General features: G+C 52.0%; 1 long non-coding RNA gene across 2 annotated transcripts; it reads left to right on the plus strand.

The window, feature by feature from the left end:
* The first annotated feature begins 9,290 nt into the window (after window positions 1-9,290).
* Window positions 9,291-15,659, plus strand: LOC110350927 (uncharacterized). 2 transcript variants are annotated; one of them, XR_002397874.2, is made up of 5 exons: window positions 9,291-9,685; window positions 10,332-10,449; window positions 10,559-10,721; window positions 10,806-10,939; window positions 11,798-15,659. It is a non-coding gene; the product is annotated as an uncharacterized LOC110350927 (long non-coding RNA). The 2 variants fall into 2 exon arrangements; XR_015444500.1 differs by lacking the exon at window positions 9,291-9,685 and adding an exon at window positions 9,728-9,895.
* The last annotated feature ends 7,209 nt before the right edge of the window (window positions 15,660-22,868 follow it).

The raw sequence follows: 22,868 nt of genomic DNA on the forward strand, positions 1-22,868 counted from the left end.
CTCATTTGTTTTTGAACTTCGCAGTGATTTAGTGCATAAGATTACAGATGTTCTGGCTACTGATGTGGCTAAATCCTTGCAGATTTGACATGTACTACTAATACTCTTTCTCTCTCTCTCTTTCTCTCCAGACCTTGTGCTTTCAAGGCAGGCATGTTGCCACTGAGCTAAAACCACGGGTCATTGCTCAGATCATTTCTAAGCAGTGTGTCATTACCCCTTCCTGTTTAATCCACAGGTAGGTAAAATTTTGGGGAGATAGTTTTTATTTAATTTTGCTGCTAATTTTGTTGTATTCTGATGAGTCAATGAGGCTGTATAAAGTCAACATTTTGGAGTTCGGTAAAATTTCATTTGTGGTCAATTGGTGGTCAATTTTGTGCAACTTTCACATGCATTCCATTTGTTTATTGGGAGAAATTTATTAATTTGCTTTTTAAATCCTTAAGCCTTTATTCAGGTAGTTTATTAATTTATATTATCAAAATCTTCCATAGAGATGTTTAAAACCCTTTCATTATTACTGTATATTTGTCAATTTCTACTTGTGAGCCCAGAAGTTTTATATTTCAAAGTTGTGCTGTATGCACATCAATATTCATAAAAGATTGCTCTTTCACGAATATCAAATATTCCTTTATCACTTTTAATGCCTGTCATATTGAATTCTACTTAGTCTAACATTTATAGCTATATCTGCTTTCCTTTTATATTTGCATGGTGTATCTGTTTCCAATCTTTTATATTTAATATTCCTGTCCTTTTTTTATAAAGTGAACTCTTGCTCAAAGTCTAAGCCTGTTGTTTGTTTTTGTTTTGTTGAGTCAGAGTCTCACTATGTAGCCCAGGCTGGCCTTGAACTCACTATGCTCCTACTGCCTCGGCCTCCTGAGTGCTGGGATTACAGGTATGCACCACCACCCAGTGTATCTCAGATAGTTTCAAAAATCCAATCCTACATTCTGTCTGTTAATAGGCAAATTTAACTATTCATATTTATTGAATCTACTGATACATTTATACTTGGTCATGCCATTTTATGTGTTTTATCATTTCCATGCTTTATAGCTTGTTTTGTTTTGTTTTGTTTTGGGGACAGGGTCTTGCTCTGTAGTTCAGGGTATCCTTGAGCTCACTAGGCAGCACAGGCTGGCCTCGAACTTTTGGCAATCCTCCTGCCTCAGCCTCACAAGTGCTGGGATCACAGGTGTGCACCACCATGCCCGGATATAGCTTTGTTTTTGTGTTTGCTTTCTGTTCCATTTTATTTCCTTTATTGATTAGAAAGTTTTACATTCTACTGCATTCTTCTTGTGGTTACTTCAATCCCTTTAAATATTTAACACTTTTTTAAATGTATTTTTTTCTAAAAATGTCTGGTTATTAATCCCATTAAATAAGATAGGGAATTTGGCATGTCCCTGTCTTATCCAATCCCACTGCATTCCTATCATGTTGATATATGTGTGTACACATATGCTACACACGTGCCCACACACAAATATACATTTGGTGGTGCTGGGGATTGAACCTAGGGCCTTGCACATGCTAGGCAAGCATTCTACCACTGCTCTACCCTTTTGAATGGTCTCCCTAACTTGCCTAAGCTGATCTTGAATTTGGGATCCTCCCGCCTCAGCCTCCCGAGTAGCTGAGATGACAAGATGTAGGCTTGGTCATGCTGATATTTTTTAAGTTGATTCATTTTTGTGATTAAATGCACATAACATAAAATTTACCATTTAACCATTTTGAACGGACAGTTCAGTGGCATTAAGTACACACACTTTGTGGTGCAACCATCACCTTTATCCGCTCCAAACCCAAATGCTGTTAAACCAAAACTCCCCAGCCCTCCTCCCCACAGCCCCAGTGATGGTTTTCCTGTCTCGACTCTTACGTGCTGCCCATTTTAGTTGTCTTATGGAGGCGGAATCATGCAGCGCTTGTCCTCCCGTGTCTGGCTTATGGAGTTAGAGTAGCATCTACAGGGCTCTCCCGTGCTGTAGCCTGTGTCGGAATCTCCTTCTGCTTTAAGGCCAGCTCATATAATATCCCACTGCAGGCACACACTGCATTTGATGATCCACTCATCCGCTGATAGACAGCTGGGTTATTTTCAGCCTTTAGCTGTTGTGAATAATGCTGGTGTGATCACTGGTGTCCACGTACCTGCTCGAGTCTCTGCTTTTGATCCTTCTGGTACTCTCTGGGGCCTATGCTCATTCTCTAGTCACCTGGAAGAACCAGACCCGTCGGGTGGTTTCCCACAATGCTGTGCCATTCACAGTCCCGGCCACAGTGCCAGGGTGCCGTGTTTGACTTCCTTGCCTGCACTTGCTGTCCTCTGTGGCTTTGATGATGGTCACTCTCATGTGTGTGCATGGAGATTGTCCCTGGTGGGCAGAGCTGCATCTCCCGGGTGACTACCGACGCCAGGCACCTTCTGTGCCTATTGGCCAGGTGTACAGCCTCTCTGGAGAACCCCCATTCAATGGTTGCCATCTTTGACCCTCTTGTTAAAGTTTCCAAATTCTTCCTACATTTTGGATGTTAATCCTGTATCAGGTACACAATCTCCAAAATATTTTCTCTCATTCTCTGGGTCATCTTTTATTCTCTCAGTAATGCCTGCCTTGGACCATTTCGACTGCTCTAACAAATCAGATAATTTATAAAGAACAGAAAATAGCTCTGGAGGCCACACACACATGTACACATGCACATACAGTTCATCTCACTTATTCCTCATGGATTTTATTTTTCTTTTGATTGGACTATATCTCCATTTCAGAAATGGTTGTCTTTTTTTAAAGAAGCATAAAGGGATTTACGAGGCAGGCCCTCAAGAGAGAGGCACCTAGAAAGGGTCATGTGTTGGTGAATGTTTATAGTTATTTTATTTACAATCACCAAACACTGGACGTGACCCACGAGCCCACCCACCCACGAGTGGAGAATAGACCGGGGCGCTTTCACACAGCAGAGCACGCCTACGGCAAATATGACGCTTCCGGTGCACCCAACACAGATGATCTCAGAGCGTCATGCCCTGTGAGAGAAGCAGCCCCAGGTCCCCACTATGCAATTTTCAGCAAGCAACCTTCTGGGGGAGGCGGAGCTGGGGACAGAAGCCGGCAGCTGAGAGTGCAGGGACGGAATCGCCTGTGTAGGGGCACACGGGAGCTTTGGGGGTGATGGGAAGGTTTTCTGTCCTGGGGATCACATGATTATATACACTTGTCCAAAGCCACAGGCCGTCCACATAAAAAAGGAGTGAAAATCTTGTATGCAAGTGAGCTCTCAATCAATTCTGACATTAAAAACTGTTCTTTGGTGGGCCGGGGATTTAGCTCAGTGGTTCCGGCGCCTGCCTCGAAAGTTAAGGACCCAAGTTCAATCCCCGGTACCAAAAAAAAAAACCTGTTCTTCCCCATGCTCATCAGGGGAACTTGAGCCAAAGGAAAGAGCTGTAGCTTGTGCTCCATGGGTCATCTTTTTTGTTTTGAAGCAGGTCTCACTATGTAGTTCAGGCTGGTCTTGAAATCACTATATATAACCCAGTCTGGCCTCAAACCTCCAGCAATCCTCCTGTCTCAGCCCACGGAGTGCTGGAATGACAGGTGTGCACTCCATGGGGCAGCTTTATAGCAGCTCAGTTTAAGCTTTTTCCCTAGCGCAGCCAGGGCAGGTTCTGGCCCCATCCTCAGAGGCGTCACTCAGGGCCCCTGTTGGGCCACGTGGGTCAGTCCTGCTTTCCCAGTGAGACTGTGAACTCTGCAGGCAGGCACTCAGGCCACTGAGGGACATCAGGGTCCCTGGGATGGGAGGTTTCTGAGCTGAAACTGTTGAAGTCTGTGCAAACCGGGGGCTGGGAAGCTACAGGCTGTGTCAGCTCAAACAGAAGCCACACAGGCTGCAACCAGCAAAGCTGGGGGGCCGGGCTGCCCAGCCCTTGGGGCCCAGGCTGGCCACAGTGCACCCCAACAGGGAGCCTCATTTGCTGTGTTTGTCCCGCTGGGTTCTCTCTTAGCTTTGGTCCCATCCATCTTTTCCGTTGCCCTATTCCTCCTCCTGGGATGGGAATGCTTGCTGAGGGCCACTGTATCTTGGAAGTTTGCAGCTGTGTTTTGATTTTTACAGGGGCTCGCAGCTGAGTTGGCCTTGGGTCTCTGAGGAGACCGAGGACTTGGACTTTTGAGCCATGCCAGAAGAGTTAAGGCTCTGGGACCCCTGGGGATGGACTGAGAGCATTTAGCACTGAGAGATGGCCTTGAGTCTTCCCCACCATTTGGATCACCAGTGTGTCCCATGGGCCTAGGTAGTAAAGCCTTAGCCCCGGGCTCGGCACCATTAGGAGGCAGTGAAACTTGAGAGACCAGGCCTCATGGTCTGATGTCACTGGGGGCGTGGCAGCGAAGGAGGTGTGAGACCCCAGCCCCTCCCTTTCCTCCTCCCGCCTCCCCAACCTCCAGGTGAGGAGGTTTTGCTGGCCCTGACACCCACCCCACAGGGTGCTGCCTGCCCAGAGCCCCAAAGCAACAGGGCCCCTGGAACAGGTGCTGAACCCCCAAACTGCGAGCCAACATAAACCTTCTCTGTTCATAAACTGCTTCTCACCCTAGGATTGTTTTTAGATTCCTTTTTAAATCTTTCCACAATTTCTAGCAGAGGAATGGGGACAAACATTAAGCTGATTAGCCATCGAGGAGAGGAGCCTATTAGGGACCAGGGTTCCTGTGCCCTCCGAGCCGTGTGGCCCAGGTATCCCCAAGAGCCAGGATCCACCACTTCCTGTGTCGGCAGACAACTGGCCTCTTTGCACTTCAGGTTCTTCCCCTGTTAACATGTAGATCACAGTATCTGTTCTATTTTTCTCTTCCTTCCTCCCCCGAAATGGACAGAAGTTTTCCTTCCCACAGGAGAACCTATCAGGCTTGCTGTGTTCAGGTTTCCATGACTAGGAGCTGGGGAAAGTTCCTTGCTCCTGGGGCCAGGAGCGTGGACCAGGCACCTGGAGACGACGTTGGGCTGGGCTGAACACGGAGAGGACGGGAGGGACTGCTTTCTACCTGATGCCTGACTCTCCTGTTCAGGCAGCCATCTTCCCAGGGGCTCCTCCTACCTGGTCCCCTTTGTCACCAGCAGCCCTGCTCCTGGAAGTATGGATGCCTGACCTGGGGTTGGTGGTGACAGAGTAAATCCAGCTGGCCCCGGCCAAGCAGGCCCTGGGAGGTGGCACACACCTGGCACGGCCACAGCAAGGGTCCTGGGAGGTCCCCCAAGCCAGCGTGTAAGAGGCTCGAAGGAACAGATCCAGTCCAGGGAGGAAGGGGCTGCCACCTGACACCACGAAGGGCGGCTGAGTCAGAGGCCGGGCTGCATAGCTGTAATTACAGGCTAAACGGCGCCCAGTCCCGTCAGAGGCAGAGGCCGCCTGGCCCGGAAGCCCCTCCCAGTGCCCCTTTGAGTGGGAGAGAACTTTCTAGAAAATGCAGCTTCGGAGCTCCCCACACCCCACCCCACGACACACAGCAGGAATCGCCCTTGGTGCAGAGGCTTCTCCCACTTGAAGCAGCCCTGCCCGGCGTGTGGCAATACCTGCAGGCCCTGCCCGACTGGCCATGGCCACTTGGCCTCCTGTAGCACCTGTGACCCCAGGCCCGGCCCTGAACGAACCACAGGCAGGACTGGGACTCCACCCCGGGCTGCCATCACTCCAGGCATCCAGGCCACTGGGGTCAGCCCCTCGGTGTCCCTGTCCTGTGTTGCTCACGGTCTAACAGGGGACAGGTACGATGCATAGCGAGTCAGGTGGCAGAGAGTGAAGGACAAAAATAAGACACGGAAGTGGAAAGGAGTTCCTATTTTACAAGGTGAGCAAAGCAAGCATCACTGGGAATGTGGCATTTAAGCGAAGACCTGAAAGGAGAGAAAGGAAGCCGGGTGTGGTGGTGCATGACAGTGATCGAAGCACTCGGGAGGCTGAGGCCATGAGTTCAGGTCAGCTTGGGCTACATAGTGAGTTCGAGGCCAGCCTGAGCTACATAGCAAACTCTGCTAAGACAGCAGGAGAGAGAAGACCAGACTGAGAGCACAGTGGCTCTGACTGGGAGCCAGAGTGGTGACAGAATCGGACACGCTGCGCTGAGGACAAGGGGCAGGCAGCAAGGGCAGCTGGGGAGACCACAAGGGATGCTGCAGTAGCCCAGAGAGGCAACAGAGGCAGGGACCCGTGCTAGCAGCAGGAGTGACAGGTGGGCAGATTCCAGACACCTGAGGGAGCTGCCAGGGCTGACAGGTCGCAGGTGGGCATTGGAGAAGCTGAGGCAAGGGAGAAGGCACCAGCCTTTCCAGCCCTGCAGCCGGAAGCACTGAGTGCCTTTGAGGAGGCAGAAGCAGGTTTGGGGGGGCGGAGCTTGCCGTGTGCCACATCCCATAGGAACAGCAGAATGTGCATTTGGGGGTTCACAGCGGCACTTGGGGTGATGGTCTGGCTGGAACACCCTGAGGAGAACCATCCTCTGTGGAAAGCTGCAGGCCTGGGTGACCATCGGTGGTACATTCCATGCTCTCTCAGCAGCCTCCACAGGCCCCTGGGAGGGTGGAGAAAGAGGCAAAGGAGGCGGGCGCTCCAGGGAATTTGGGGTCAGGAAAACGAGGAGGCAGCGAAGGTCACCGAGAAGGAGCAGCCAGAGGTCACGGCAAATGAGGTGCGGTTAGGGTCCTAGAGGCCTGAGGAGGAAAGAGTTTCATGGAACGAAAGATTCTGAGGCTGGGCACGACAGTGCACGCACTCAGGAGGCTGAGGCAGGAGGATTGCCATGAGTTTGAGGCAACACAGTGAGTTCAAGGCCAGCCTGGGCTACATAGCAAATCCCTGCCTGAAAAGAACAAAAACAAGAAAAAGGTCCTGAGGACCCAGGTGAGAAGGGAACTGATTCTTGGGTGTAGAATTGGTTGCCTGGAAAAGGCCTGTTTTGTGGAGCTGCCAGGGAGAATGGGTGGGGAGAAACCGAAGCGGAGCAGAGAATGCGCCTGAGGACCCGGCTCTCAGGGCAGAATCTAGGGCCTGGCAGGTGGGGATGCAGAGGTTGGAGGTGCTGCTTCTTAGCTGGGAGCGGTGACTGCTTGCAGGGTCTGGGGCGGGGCCTGGTAGAGGGAAAGGAGAAGGAGATGAAGGAGAAGACGGCAGCTTCCAGTGGTCTCCAGGTGGCGGTTGACAGCGGGCTCAGGGACAGTTTCGGAAAACTGAGAAAAACATCCCAAGGGCCCCTACCAACCCCGAGGAAGGACAAACACCTGACGGCCAGGGAAGTGGGTGTGGCCCTGCACCCACTGTCAGGGCCTGGGACACTGAGGGGACCAGGGGAGCTAGGCTTCCTCACAGGGCCACATGGCAGCTCCAGGGCAGTCACCCTGCTCGGCTTCATTCTCTTCCGAGCTCAATGACCAGAGCACAGAATTTTGTGACTGGCTTCCCATACGCCACGCTGACTTATTCATTTTGCTCCCTGTGTACCCAGGGCCCAGAAAAGCAGCTAACACAAAAGTTGTCCTGTGGATTCATATGGAGGGAATGTCAAACGGTGGGCACGCCTGTAATCCCAGCACTCTGGAGGCTGAGGCAGGAAGATCCCTGGGAGGTCAAGGCCAGCCTTGGCTACATAGGGAATTCAACATCGGTCTGAATTACATAGCGAGACCCTGTCTCAAAAACCAAAAAGCAGGCAGGGTATGGATGAGGCTCAGGGAGAGACATATCTTGTGCTAGGTCACAAGTAATTTAGGAAGTAGGATTAAGCACATGTATAATTTGGCCAAAGGTAAGGCAACAGTTGTCATTTTGGTATAAAAGACATTCCTTAACATACTCTACAGCTATGTTTTGTTTATTTGTTTGTTTGTTTTGCTTTTGTTTTGAGTCAGGGGTCTTGCTGTGTGGCTCAGGCTAGTCTGGAACTCAAGGCGATCCTCCTGACTCAGCCTCCTGAGTACTAGGATTACAGGTGTGTACCACCACACCTGGCTTAGGGCTATGCTCTCGAAAACATGTGCAATTAAAAAATGCATTTATCAAAATCAATTTTCCTATACAATATTATAGGAAGGAGGACAGAAATTAGGGGTTTTGGTAATCCTTGGGAGACATGACTAACTTTGGGATTCTGGTCTAGCTCATGCAAAAACATGAATATTGAAATGTGTGATTTAATGAGCAACTTGGACCTACGTCGGGAGGCAGAGTTACGGAACCCAGGCCAGGAGGGCGAGTGGCTTAGCAACCCTAGCTTTCTCTGGACCAGCACAGCAGTGGGGAACTCGGGTTCTCCCTTTTGTTTGCTGAAAGACTTTTGGGAGCCTTGACTGGTAGGGGGTTTTGACAAAGACATTTGGAGCCTGGTGTGGTGGTGCCCACCTGTAATCACCAGCACTATGGGAAACTGAGGCAGGAGGATCTGAAGTTCGAGCAGAGCCCCTTGGTTCAATCCCCAGTACCAAAAACAAAACAAAACAAAGTGAACAAACAAAAACGGGCCTCTGGGGTCCTCTGTTGCTGCCCTCCCAGAGGCAGAATCCCAGCAGCGCTTCATGGTGCACTTTTCATCTTGAAGCTGTCCATCCACAGGTGTCCCCACCTGGCCACCCACCTTGAGTCGCATGGTGAATGCTTGGCCCCAGTTTGTAAGAATTCCTCTTGACGAACAGCCCCTGTGTGATAGGCACAGTGCTAGATCCTTTGCAAACACAGTCTTTAAATTCTTTTTTATTTGGGGTTTTTTGAGACAGGGTGTTTAAGCTTCTCCGGGTCAGAGCAGGTGCCTTTGAGCTGTGTGGAGCCAGGGCGGCCTCTCCTGCCCAGATGTTTGGAGGAGTGAATGACAGGAAACAGGTTGGGGCAGTCGGTGGGCGCAGGCTGCAGGCTCAGTGCCCTGGGCAGGTTTGATGACAGGCTCAGCCGGGCCCTCAAGTTTGGGACAGGAGAGCAAAGAAGGAGCCAGTATATGCAGAAATCACAGCCGGACTCGTAGAGCTCAGCCCAGCCTGTGATCCCAGCACTTGGGAGGCTGAGGCAGGAGGATCTCCTTGAGTTCCCGGCCAGCCCGGGCCACACAGTGAGTGCAAAGCCAGCCTGAGCAACATAGGAAGACCTTGTCTCAAAAAAACCCCCCCAAAACAAACCAAATTTATTAAGAAAACAACCAAAACAAAGCACAGAGCTCAGGCCAGCCTGAGTGGTGGCGGTGGTTTCATTTCATTTTCTTTTTTGACGGAGAAGCCAAACTCGCCCCAGCAGCTTCCTGGCTTTCAAGGGCCTCTTTTCCTCGTTCCCAGGTCACTGGGCTAAGTGAACACAGCCTGGCCCCTGTGCAGCCTCCCACACAGACTCACGCAAGGTTCCGGCCGCCCGCAGTGAGAGGAGGGAGAGGCGGCACGGGCTTGCTTGCACCAGTGTCCCGCGCAGCGCACTGCGCGGCAGCATCGCCACGGGCGTGGGAACGGGCGGTGATGACTCACCCGCGATCGTTACTGACTGGTAATCAGCCTCCCACCCAGGGATGAAGACTGCCGTGTGGAGGCCGCAGAGCAGCGATGGGGGCCCGGTGTGGCTGAGGGCGGGGAGCGGAGGGCGGACCCCCGGGTGCCAGGAGGGCGCCGGCAGGGGGACAGGGCCGTGCCTGAGGTGAGTCTCGGAAGGGGATGGAAACCGGGGCTCCACGTGCAGCAGGCAGGAGGTCCTGGGGGGCGGGAGGACGGGGGTCCGGACCAAGGCAGGTGCTGCTGATTTCTTTTTCACAGAATTCGTTCATCTTTGTAAAATTTTAATTCTTATGAGTACATGACTTTCTTAGCAGTGCACAGTGATGACGTTCCTTGCGTGCAGTTGGCACAGGTACCAAACACATCTTAATTCTTTTTTCATCCCTTTCCCTCCTTCCCTATTCCCTCCATCTCAGTCCCCTTTCCTTTTGGAAAAGATCTACCTCCCTCCTTTTCTTTCTTTCTTTCTTTCTTTCTTTCTTTCTTTCTTTCTTTCTTTCTTTCTCTCTCTCTCTCTCTCTCTCTCTCTCTCTCTCTCTCTCTCTCTCTCTCTCTCTCTCTCTCTCTCTCTCTTTCTTTCTTTCTTTCTGTTGAGACAGGGTCTCATTATGTATTCCAGCCTGGCCTTGAACTCACTCTGTAGCCCAGGCTGGGCTCAAACACATGATGATCCTCCTGCCTCAGCCTCCCAAATGCTGGGATCACAGGGGTGCACCACTGCGCCGAGCTTCCTTCCCTGTTTCCTATTATTTATCTTTTATTTTACTCTTTATTTATTTTTTTTAAAGGGTGAAAAGAGATTTTAAATCTGTGATGCACGATGACCCAGGTGCCAAGGAGGAGGCTGGTGACACAGGGGGCATCAGGGCCCCAAGTGGAGGCGTCTGGAGTCTGAGGGACTCGAGAGTCAGTGATGCTTTATTTCTGTTTTTTTGTTTGTTTGTTTTTTGTGGTTCTGAGGTTCAAACCCAAGGCCTCTGCATTGAGCTACATCCCCAACGTCTTCCATTTTTAGTTTTTATTTCGAGACAGGGTCTCACTAAGTTGCTGAATTGCCCAGGCTGGGCTTGAACTCGAAGTTCTCCTGCCTCAGCCTCCCGAGTGCTGGGATCACAGAGCTGGCCAGCGACGCCTGATCGGGACCCCATGTGCTCAGGCATGGAAGAATGGATATGCAGGTGCCCAGAGCAAGGGTAGCTGAAGACACCCATGGGTCCCCTGGGCCTGGTACCCTGGAGTGAGCGCCTGTCTGTCTCTGCCAGACACAGAGATGACCAAGATGAGTGGACACAGCCCTGTGAGTGAGGAGGTCGCTGGGCACCGGCAGAGAAACAGGGACCAGGCAGCGTGTGACCTCTGGATGCAGGACGGTGACGACAGCAGCTCACCTGTGCAGGTGCTGCTCCGGGCACTTTCCATGGGGCAGGAAGGGGACAGAGCCCTAGCTGCAGCCCAAGGCTCAGTGTTCAGGGCCCCTCAGTCTTGGGGACAAGCTCCTCCAAAGGGAGTTAAGGTTCTCCCTGGTCAGGGGGCTCCCCAGCTCCCAGCAGCCCTTGGAGCTGGCCATCTCTCTCACATATCCTGGGGCGACACCCTCGGCCCCCTGGAGAAGACAAACCCTGAGCTGAGGCGGGGGGCCCAGGGCAGACAGGGAGCAGGGTTGGAGGTGGTGCGGGTGCACTCTGCCTGAGGACCCTCTCCCCAGGTTGGGGGTCTGGAAGCTCAGGACCCAGAGGGGGACCCACAGCCTGCTTGCTGGGTGAGCCCCGCCCACCCCAGGCCAGGGCCCTGGTTATTTATCTGAGGTTCAGATTTAACCTAGTTCTGCTTGTGTTTGTTGGCTTTTGGGAAATGTGGCACCTCCACTTGGGGCAGGGCCTGGCTTTCTCCCTCCTTACCCTGTGAACTTCCCGAGGGTCCCTCCCTCGTCTGCCTGCCAAGGTTATGTCATCAAGTGCCTGGCACAAGTGATGACAGCTCTTAGCGTTGCTAGCTGAGGTGCTCCAGCAAGAAGGGGCAGGCTGCGTGCGGCCTCCACACACTAGTTTGAGCTCCTGGACCCCAACCGCTCTCTCTGGTGACCGGCAGCGCCTCACAGCTTTTGGTGTTTCAAATGTGGTGCCCATTTGTCACCTCATGTCATCCTCACTGAAACTTCTCAGCGGGGCAGCTGCAGATTTATTGACAGCCACACAGCACAGGCCCTGCTGTCCCTCTCTTTGTTTTTATTTTGTTTTGGTTTTTTTCGAGACAGGATCTCATTATGCGGCCCAGGCTGGCCTGGAACTCAGGGTGATCTTTCTGCCTCAGCCTCTGAGGGCTGGGATAGAGGCCTGCACCACCATGCCCAGCTGTGTCCCTCTGTTTGGACCACTGTCCTCCCAACAGCCAACTTTAGGGCCTTCCAAGTCCTCTGGCTCTGCTCCTCTCCCTGACCAAGACCTTCCTGGCCCCAGCACCTGGCCCTTTGTTCTTCCTCCTCCTCCCCAAATGTATCAACACTGCGCCCCCTGGATTCTGCTCTCCCCTTCCGGAATGAAGGCAGCCAAAGAGGAGAGGCTTTGGTCCATTTTGCTTCCACTCATATTCCGCGTGCCTAACACAGAGCCTTTAACTCATGCGTGTAGTCCACTTTGAAGATGGAATGACGGTGCTATTGAACGCGCGCTTCACCTACACCTCTACACCTCTGCCGAGCACTTTCCCCAGGCTCACTCGTGAACTCCTCCCAGCAGCTCTGGGACATGGAGCAGGTGCAGCGTGGTTAGGTAACTTGCCCAAAGTTGCCCAGCTTGAGGGCAGCAGTCCTGTCTGCTGGCCTGACTCCCAGGCGTCGATACTCACACAGCCCTCTGTGGCCGCAACCCGGCACTGCTCCTCTCCTGGGCCTCAGGCCCCAGGGTGGCCGTCTCTTTGAACCGCCCACTCTGTGGCATCACTGTATTATCACAATGCTGGGACTGCAGCCTGCAGGGCACTCCGTGCCCACACTACAGCGCCCCACAGGCCTGGGCTGCTGCCTGAGGCCTTCACAGGGACCTCATCCACCAGGGCCAGGCAAAGTGCGGGGACACAGAGGGGACAAGGCTGGCTCTCAGCCACGGTTGGGGGCTGCTCCCTGGAGCTGGAGTGGGCGCCCGAGCAGGGCCATTGCCCGGTGTCCTTCAGGGACAGCACTCGAGGGAGGGGATATTAGCCTGCAGCTGCGGCGGACCAGCCCCAGGCTCCCCACCCCGGAACCCTGTGGGGTGTTGGCCTCTTCCTGGGGAGCCTGTTCCTTGGGGAGGGGCAGTGAAGGTTCAAAATGTACAGGAAACAGGGAGATTGTGGCTCAGCTGAACCCAGGAAGAGAAGTCACAAATATGAAGTAAATAAGAAATATCTCGAAGAGGGCCTGGGGTTTAGCTCAGTAGTTTCCTGCCTGCTGCACAAGCACAAGGACCCAAGTTCAATCCCTGTTACCAAAAAAAAAAAAAAAAGAAATATGTCGCAGTTAGAAACAGCTTTGTCTGTCCTCATTGGCCCTCTGAGGGTGTTCTGTGGACAGATTTGTGCTGGAGCAGGGCATGGTGGGGAGGAGTTGCATCCATCCATCCATCCACCCGTCCATCCACACATCCATCCGTCCATCCGTTTATGGCACTTCTCTGCACCAGGCACTGACCGAAGTGCTGTGAGTCCAGCAGGAACAGCAGCACACCTGCCCTGCCTCAGGACTCTGAGCTCACTGGAGACCAGCGTGAAGCCACCTGCTCTTCCTCAGCTGGGCTCTGAAGAAGGGCTGGATTGCCTGCCAGAGTGGAATGAGGAAGGCTTTGTGGAGGAAGTGGTGTTTGAGCCATTTCCTGTGGATGTCTCAGGGCTCACCTGGCTCCTTCCCAGGGCAGAGGCTGAGCAGCATGCACTGCGGGGCAGGCAAAGACCCGGCGGGTACGGAGCCGTATGGCTTCTGCAGGTCCTGAAGGAAGGGCTGCAGTGTGGCTGGTGTCTGCATGCTCAGCTGGTTCTGAGATGGCCCCTGCTCGAAGGTGACAGAGTTCAGCGCAGGGGGAGCTTTCTGCCAGCGCAGGGATGTGGGGGTGTGAGTCGAGGGGTCTGCTGGGAGCCGGGCAGGTACCTCCCGGGACACTTGCTGAGTAAGCCGTGTCTCGGGTTTTGAAGGTGGGAAGGGTCCCGGTTTGGCAGAGGGTGTAGGAGTTTGAAGAGCTTTGGAAGGCTGAGGAAATGGAGACCCACATACTTTAGAATGGAGTAGGAGGTGGCGAATGACCCAATTTGAATATGTACGTGTGTCTCTCCAATTAACCCCAATACCCTCCTGTGTGTTTCACAACCTCGGGGAGAGGCTCAGACATGCCGGTCTCTTTGGTTCAATCCATTCATGGGTGTTGGAGAGACACACCCGTCTCCTTTACAGCTGAGAAGCCAGGAGGCCTGGGAGGTTAAGGGACCCACCCAGAGCAGCATGGAGAAGAGGCAGTGTGACCAGGGATCAAAATTTGTCACTTTGGAGCTCATAAACGTCACCAGGTTTGCCTTTCCAGTGACCTCAGGTCAGGGATTGTCCCTGCCTGCTCTGGTGACACAGGATTAAGACCAAGTGGTGTGCAAGTGTTGATTTGTAGCCCAGCCATGGTCAGCAGAGCTGTTTGTGCATCCGGCCCCACAGAGAGGGGCAGCCCTGAAAATGTGAGGTGAGCAGGGTGCTTGCCCAGCGTCCCTGAGCAGCTCCGAAGGGATCCGTCCTCCATCACTCCCTGGCTACCGCGTCTAGCCTTGACTGACATCCCTAGGACGCGCCGTCCATCCATGACAGCAGGGATCGTGGCGTTTCATTACCACATCCCTGGTCACCAGAACGGTGCCTGGCCCACAGTGGGCCTTGTTGAGGTTAACTCTCCGCAGGTGGCACAGTGTGAAGCGGGAGTTTCTCACACACACCCCTGGCCCCTGGGATTTGCCCACTACCTGGACATGAACAACGTGCATGCGCACGGGCAGCTGTGTCTGAGTTAGCAGACTTCAAGGAGCTGTGCTCTGGTTGGACCAAGTGTGAGCAAAGGGCGTTCGTGTAGAGAAAGACAGACTTGAGCCAGCCAGCTCCTTTTTTAATGAATTAGAAATAGAAAACAAACTGAACTACCTAATGCTTTCTGTCTTCTTTTTTGTGAGTGGGTGGATATAACATAAAATGAAGTTTACAAACCTTGAATTTATAGCCAGATGGAGTTTTCCATATTGCACCGGCTAAGTTTTTTGCAGAACTGGGGATTGAACCCAGGGACTTGGCACTGAGCTATATCCCAGCCCTTTGTTTGTTTGCTTATTTTGAGACAGAGTTCCACAGAGTCATTAGATCGAATGCTGGGTTCAAACTTTCCATCCTCCGCCCTCAGACTCCCAGAGTGCTGGGGTTACAGGTGTGTTCCATCATGCCTGCCTGTGCCAGTTAACCATAACGGTCAACCTGGCTGGATTTAGAGACTCCTGGAGAGCCAACTGGATCATGGGGGTGCTGCACTCTGAGTGGATTCATCCACTGATGTCCACAGCTGAATGTGCTGTTAGGAGGTGGGGCCTGGTTAGAGGTGGGGCCCAGTTGTCGGGGGTCACAGGGCTGTGCCCGTGGAGCATATTACCTCTGGGTGGTGCTCTTCTGTGCTCTGCTTCTTAGCGATCATGAATTAAGAAGTTTTGTTCTGGGCCAGGGATTTAGCTCAGTGGTGCTGCACCTGCCTTACAAACACAAGGTCCTAAGTTTGATCCCCAGTACCAAAAAAACATGAAGTTTTGTTCTACCACATTTTTCTACCATGATGTTTCTGTCTTGGGGCCAGCCAGCCATGGACTGAATCCTTAGAAACTGTGAGCCAGATTGAAACTCTCCTTTTTAAAACTGCGGTTGTCTGGTATTTTGTACCAGCAATGGGGAAAACTGACGAATACACATATGTGTCACACATACACACACACACACACACACACACATACACTTTCAAAAACTCAACCCACACAAACACAGAGAGCATTGCAGCACTGGCTTTCTCATGTGCATTCCCCCCTCAAAATGCCTCCCTGAGGCAGAGGTAGCTGCTGCAGTTCAGTCTGCCTGGTCTTGACCTTAGAAAGGGGATTCTGTAGGAAGTGCCCTTGTGTCTGGCTTCTTTGCCCAGCAGTATGTCTGGAGGTTCAAGCTTATGGCTGTGTGTGGTAGTTTATTCCTTCTCATTGCTGTATATATATTAAAATATATATATATATATATATATATATATATATATATATGGGCTGGGATTTAGCTCAGTGGTTCTGGCGCCTGCTTTATAAGTACAAGGTCCCAGCTTCAATCCCTGGTACCAAAAATAAATAATTAAAAAATAAAAAATATATATAGTCAGGTCATTAATGCCTTCTCCTAATGAAGGGCATTTGAGTTGTTTTCAGTTTGGAGATATTCTGAGTAAAACTTCTGTGCACACTTCCACAAGCATTTTTTGTGGAGCAAAAGCACTAATTTCCATTGATTTCATACCAGAAGTGGCCCTGCTGGGAAGCGTTAGGATTAGCCTTAGCAGACTGCCAAAAATCCTTCCAGATGGTGCCAATTTATTCTTCTGCTACACATGAGTGTTTGGAGGATTCTGAAGGCCAGGAATAGGATGCCTCACCTCCTCCAAACTTCCTGGCCATTTCCCACCAGATAAGACTGAACTATGGGGTGTTCAAGCCAGGCTCTCCGTGCCTGAGTGGGGCCTCACCAGACCTTGAGTGTCTTGGACTCCTTGTGGAACCAGGGGACCTGAGGACGGAAGGCTGCGCTGGTGGAGGACTGGGCAGGGGTCTGAGTGGGGCAGGGCTTTTCCACAGCTCTGAGCACACTGTCCAGGTGCTCAGGGAGCTGAGCATGACGTGCCAGTGGGTGGTACTAGTGTTGCGGTGACATCTCTAATCCACCCACAGATGTGTGGTGGGCGGTGCTGTTCACTCTGGAATGAATGAAGGACTGGAAACTCACCTCCCACAGCCCTGTCCCATTCTGCTCCTCGTGCCTAGTTCTCCGGTCCACTTACGATGTCCTCCCTCCTGTGAGAATTGAAAATTGGCTTGAGGAGATGGGGCAGAAGAGAGATCATCACGGGACTCTTGCCCAACTGCAGAGGCTGAAGGTCTCAGGATATTCCTGGGCCTCTGGGAGGGGAAGGAGTGACCACTCAGGCGAGGGTGTGGACAGAGGACAGCGCCGAGTGACTTCATGGGGCATCGTGCAGAGACACTTAGTGCTGATGAATCCATAACAAGACTGCAATAAAAGGACAAACAAAGGCTGGTGTGGTCCTCCCTCTGGCTCGCCTCTGCCCCGTGACTGTGTGGGACATGGAGGGCAGGACTAAGTCACAGGAGGTACGAAGTGGCCACCATGGACACCCAGTCCTGAGGCCTGTCCTGCCCCTGCCCTCTATCGCTGTGAGGCTGAGCAAGATCCTGAGCTGGAGCTGCTAAGCTGAGGCTTCCCTGCCTGTGAGGTGAGGCCTGGAAGAGCACGCGTCTCCCAGGGCGCTGTGCACGTCGCACCCGATGGCACTGACAGACCGCTGGGCGAGCACGTACGGGTCGCTTCCTGTCACCATCGCTCTCAGTCTCTGGGAGGCAGGGAAGGAGGTCACGGCTGGGGAAGAGGCCAGGTTCCCCTCGGTGGGCTCCTCTGCGGTCTGGGGCTGACGCAGGAGGCAGCAGTGTGCAGTGGGGTTGACCCCACGCCTGACTTTCTCCCAGTTGCCCTGAGACCCAGGATTCTCCCTACTGAGAGTAAATAAAAATCTCGAACAGCAGCTACATGGACATCAACTGCCCCCTCTGTCCAGGGCTCCAGGCGCAGCCTTGCTGCCGCTTCCCTCTTCTGGAAGGCCTGGGCCTGCCCTGGGGACCCACCCCATGTGGCTTCCTTCCCTTGGCAACTGTGCCTTTGAAAGTGGTCGAAGCATTTCCTGTCCTGGGCAGACTCAGCTCAAGGGCCCTGGCTTCCTCTCTTCCCCAGGAGCCTTGGCCAGGCCTGTGTGAGTCTGGGCCAAGCCTGGGAGGCAGTGGGCGTGGGGCTTCCTTCCAGGCCCAGGCCAGCCAGAAAGCGTCAGCCTGGGGTCAGTCACAGACCGCTGACACTGTGCACCCAGCCTGGCCCGTGGTTGGGGGGACGCAGCTTCACTTGTCTGAGAGCCTGAGGCAGGGGCAGTTCTGAGGAAAGAAGTGTTTGTGAACCTGCTCGCTTGGGTAGCTGCAAGCCAGCATGTGGCTCAGTGCCCCCAGCTCAGGCCAGGCCTTCAGCCTTCTTCTTTATCTCAATCAAACCCTGTCCTCAGGGCTCTTTTGCTTAGGGTCAAAAGAGTCCTAAGACTGAGGTCAGCAGGTTGACTTGCCAGAGGCAAAGCGCACCCTTGCCCCTTGCCCTGTCTGTCAAGATGCCTAGGGTCTGGGTCAGAATGGATTCCCAGGTGCTGCCCCCTCTCCAGTGTTTTGTTTTTTTGGCATTGGGGATTGAACCCAAGGCCTTCACACTGAGCTACATCCCCAGCACTTTATGGCAGGGTCTTGTTAAGTTGCTAAGTTGCCCAGGCTGGGCTGGAACTTGTGAGCCTCCTGCCTCAGCCTCCCAAACTGTTGGGATTATAGGCCTGCACTACCATACCCAGCTTCTTTGCTGTTTTAGGGTGTGGACTTAGGAAGAGGGCCTCCCAAAGGTGCTGCAGCCTAAGTTAGGCTCTGGAGCCAGGCATGGTGGTATAGCCTGTAATCCCAGCACTCAGGAGGTTGAGGCAGGAGAATCACTATGAGCTCAAGGCTAGCCTGAGCTACACAGCAAAACCTTGTCTCAATGTCAAACAAATGTCAGGCTCTGGGTGGGGTGGGGAGAGGAGAGGGAAGGCCGGGAGGGAGGGAATGACCAGCCCCAAGCTGTTACGTGGGGCGTGCAGAAAGCCTCCCTTCCTGTTTTGTGCAGTATGGCCTGAAGGATCCTGGGACCCTCTAGAGGGAGGAGTAGGTTAGAAGGCTAGGTGGAAGATGCACTCCCTTGCTGGCTGTCTTTGCTTCTTGTGCAGTCTGAGCAAAGCCCCAGGAGATTCCCCCAGGCCGCTCTGTCCCCACCACCCTCCCTGTCTGAGGTATGGTGCCCAAGCCCAGGCGGGGCCTAGTGGACCAGCTTTGTCTCGGAGGGGGGTGTGTGCTGCAGTGGTGGGACATAGTGCAGGCCATGTGGTGGGAGACCAGGGAGGGGAAGGGGGGGGTGCAGGATCCTGGGGATGAAGCTTTCTGGCCCTGGCTTTTCTCCCGGGGCCGGAAGGAAGGAAGCCAGTGAGGTGCCTCCCCCTGAGTCCTTGTGAACTTCTGCTTCCTGCCACACTGCAGGCTTTGGATATCAAAAGCCTTTCTTTTGCAGGGGCTCTGCATCCCCACCCGCCTTCCCTTTCCCAGCCCCAGCCCCTCCGTGGATTTCCCTGGGGGCATCTAGGGCCCTCCCTCTTGTGCTCACAGGGCTGCTGGCCTCAGGATCCAGCCCAAGAGGGTCGGAACCTGGGTGCCTGAACTCAATCTGGGTTCTGATTGGTCAGGGTGGATATTCCCAGAGTGCCTCGGTCAGGGCTCCAGGTCACCTGGGAAGAAGCCATCCTCACCCTCATCTGTGGTAGTCCCATCTCGTTTCACCTTTTCTTTCTGACTCAATTTCCTTTGCTCACTCTCTTGTTACTCATGTGCTTTAATGACGTTCTTATGAAGACCATGGTTATGACCCCAAAGCCCTGTCAGCCTTTCCAGGAGTTTCCTAGAGACCCCTGCCCCCCCCCCGCCACGCCATGCTGCTGCCCAAGCTCTTTCTGTGGTGGGTACAGAGCAGGGCTCCTGCTTCCTCCTCCTGGCAGACCAGGATGCTGAGGCAGCAGGAGGCTCCACCGGAGGAGTGCTGTCTTCTGCTAGGAGCAGGAGGAAAACTGGGAGCAAAGCTTGGCATCCTAGTGAGGCACCCCCCACCCCAGACCCCAGAAAGCAGGAAGGGCCTGGCCAAGCCTGGGGAGAGCAGACCACATTCCCGAGACAGAAGATGATTGGCCAGGGGCTGCAACACCCCAGGCTCCGCACACCTAGATGCTCTCTGCACATACGCAGACCAGAACAAGTGCAAGTCCTGCTATACTCACTGGAAGTTAGACCACGCCGGCTCTGTGCACATGTACAGGTTAGAAAACACAGCAGACTGCAGATGCTCCCGGTGGGAAGCACATTGGAAGGTGAAAATGCCCTAATTCAAGAATGCATGGAATTTATCTAGTTCACCAAACAGCATAGCAATAGCACAAGGCCCAGGCGCAACTGTTTGCACTGCTAGAGTATCCTAGTGCCTACTGCCACCCCAGGAAAACACCAAGGTCCGGATTTTGAAATACCATTCCTACTAAAGGCAGGTTGCTTTTGCACCATCATAAGGTAAAAAATAATTCTAAATCCAACCAGGGTTAGTTGGGGACTTTTGTATCAGCTTTATTGTCCAGCGTCCTTTCCCTGTGGGTGGCGTCGAATCTTCCCTAATGGTACAGTTACATCACCTTGGAATTCATACGGTCCACCCCTCCTCCCCATTTCACATGTGACCAAACTGATACAGGATAGGTTCCAGCAACTTACCTAGGGTCAGACATCTTCTAAGCAAAATTTCTCTGAGTTACAGAGTTTGGAATTTGAAGATGACAGAGATTTAGGTGACCTGAAGCCCTGAACTAGGAGGAAAGAAACAGGGTATGGCGTCCTAAGGTCTGAGTTTATACTTGGGCCTTTGTGCTCTTGACAAGTTACCAAACCCCTCTGAGCTCTGGCACATTTATTTTTAAAGTCAGAGTGACCAGATGTCTCTGTGAGGTTGCTGCAAGGCTTAGTGGTGATATTTGTTACAAGCCAGGCACATAGTAGATACTCAGAAAATGACTCCCCAACTATTTGATAAGGTTTAAAGCCTTATCAACTGCAGGGATATCTCCTGATGCTATCACAGGCCAGCTTATACTTTGAGCTGGCGAGACTAAGACATTTGGAGTCCCTGGAGTGGGATAAAGACAAGAAAAGTGGCAAACAGACCAAGAAAATACTGCTGTGTTAGGTTGCTGGTGCCACAGGGAATATAGAAAAGAGGCGCCCATCTCAGAGGCAGAAACAGGTAGAGGAGACACTTAAGAAGGCTTCCTAGAATCTGAAGAATGAACAAAATTCACCCAGGGAGAGGCAGAAAGAAGCCTGATCAAAGCCAAGAGACCTGTGAGGACAAAGGTCCAGAGGCCAGAGGAAGTCCAGGAGAAAGGAGTGGGGGCAGTGGTCTGATGAACTATGATCTTTGCCCTGAAGCATTGAGAGCCTTTGAGTAGGGCCCTGCCAGCACCCGCGTTCTCAATGGAAAAACAAATTTAGAAAATAATGAATCTTGCTTCAATTTGCTCCTTTCTTCTCCAAAATAATTGCTTCTTTGTTTGCTTAAAAACCTTCATCTTTATTAAGTTCAAAATACCTGAAAAAAGGCAAGTAGCTCACCTTTACCAACAGCTTAACAAAGTACTTAACACAGTACTGCCTCAGGCCCTTAAATCCTAGAGCACTCCAGCTAAGGAGTCACCCTCACTGGGTTACCGTGTTTAACACTGAATGTTACAGTTCTGCAAAGCCGTGCTCAGCAACTGGTGGGAGGGAAGAAAGGTTTCCAAAATGCTGCATTCATTCAAATCAATACAACAAATATTTCCCAGGAAACATTCCCAGTGTTTGGGGTTTGGGGAAATAGATACCAGTACTCTCAGATTTTAACAAATCTGGTATTTTATGGTTCTGGCCAATTTCTCAGGCATGGCTCCAGCATCTCACCAAAAGCCTGGCATCTTTCAGTCAGATGTAACCTGAATTTGAATCCCAGTTGTCTGAACTCAGGCAAATGACTTAATCTCTTTTCAGGAGTGAAGTGAGAGAAACAGAGCTTACTTCACAGGTTTTTGTTCTTGTTTTTGCAGTGGCCAAGTTTAGCCAAGAAAATAAAAAGGAAGAGTGCAGGAGAAACTGACTTCTTAACCTCTACACTTTAGGCTGACATTAGGTCTAGGCCATCCTATTGAAAACCTACTCAGGTTCTTGTGAGAAGTCCATGTACAGGGCTTTGGGAACTGTTCTGTGCATGTGTCCAGGATCTTTGTAATTAACAGATCATGTCTACCTACCCAGGCAGCTTTGCCACACCCTAATGTCCTATGTTATTTCCCCCCTGAGAGACACAAATCCATATAATTCTTTGTAGGCACTGAGGGAGTGGAGATCTCTGTCTTTTATAACTTCTTCAAGCTGGAAGGGGCTGTGGGCCCTACCCACTAGGGAGTATGTGCTCTTCAATTACCTTGGGGTGCTGTGGCTGAGTAGCTGGGTTGAAGAAAGGAAAATCTGTCAGGAAACAATGAGAAAAGAGTTAATGACCACTGACCTTCACTAGTAGCCCAAATATGAGGAGCAAGTCAGATTTCCATGCTTCCTGTGGTGGCCCTGGAGTCTTGCTTTTTGAAGAGAAATCTCAAGTCTTCCAGAGGCTCACAGGAGTGGCTCTCCCCTTTTGGGTGATCTTGTTTTTCAGACAGTTCAGAAGTGACTGGCTTTTTTCTAGAAAGATAAATTCAATTATCTGTCCCTGTCACCTTTACTATAGTGGGTGTGGCAAGCATCACTGAGAAGGGACCTTTCCATTTGGGGTTTAATTGGTCATTGGGGGTCCCCTCTTTCCAAGTTTTTACAAGCACTTGGTCTCCAGGAGGGACAGTAGGTGGTCCTCTTGGGCCAGGAGCTGGCAGAACTCTGTTCCCATACATTTGGATAGCCTCACAGGGGGTTCTGAAGAGAAAGCTAGATGAAGGGTAGGATGTGCTTTCTGTCAAGAGCTTGACATCAAGAGCCCTCTGTAAATGACAACCACTAGCACTGATGGTCTTTGGGACAACTCAGAAGCTGAGTGAGCAGGACAGAGGCCTTAGTATGGTGAGAGGGTGCCAGAATCTGTGGAAGACGGTCATGGTCCATTTCATATTTCCAAACCTTTGGGGAAGGTTTCTCAAATGCTGGGTTGGGTTTCTTTACTTTTCTTTTCTTTTCTTCCTGCCTTCCTTCCTTCCTTTCTTCTTTTTTTTTTGTGAGACAGGATTTTGCTATTAGTTTCAGGCTGGGCATAAACTTATTATGTAGTGCAGGCTAACCTCAAACTCATAGCAATTCTCCTACCTTAGCCTTCCCAGTACTGGGATTACAGGTGTGCACCACCACAC

The sequence above is a fragment of the Heterocephalus glaber genome, unplaced genomic scaffold (assembly GCF_053883595.1).
Source record: "Heterocephalus glaber isolate CG9 unplaced genomic scaffold, H.glaber_assembly_v1.0 deba00001600, whole genome shotgun sequence".
NCBI lineage: Eukaryota > Metazoa > Chordata > Mammalia > Rodentia > Bathyergidae > Heterocephalus > Heterocephalus glaber.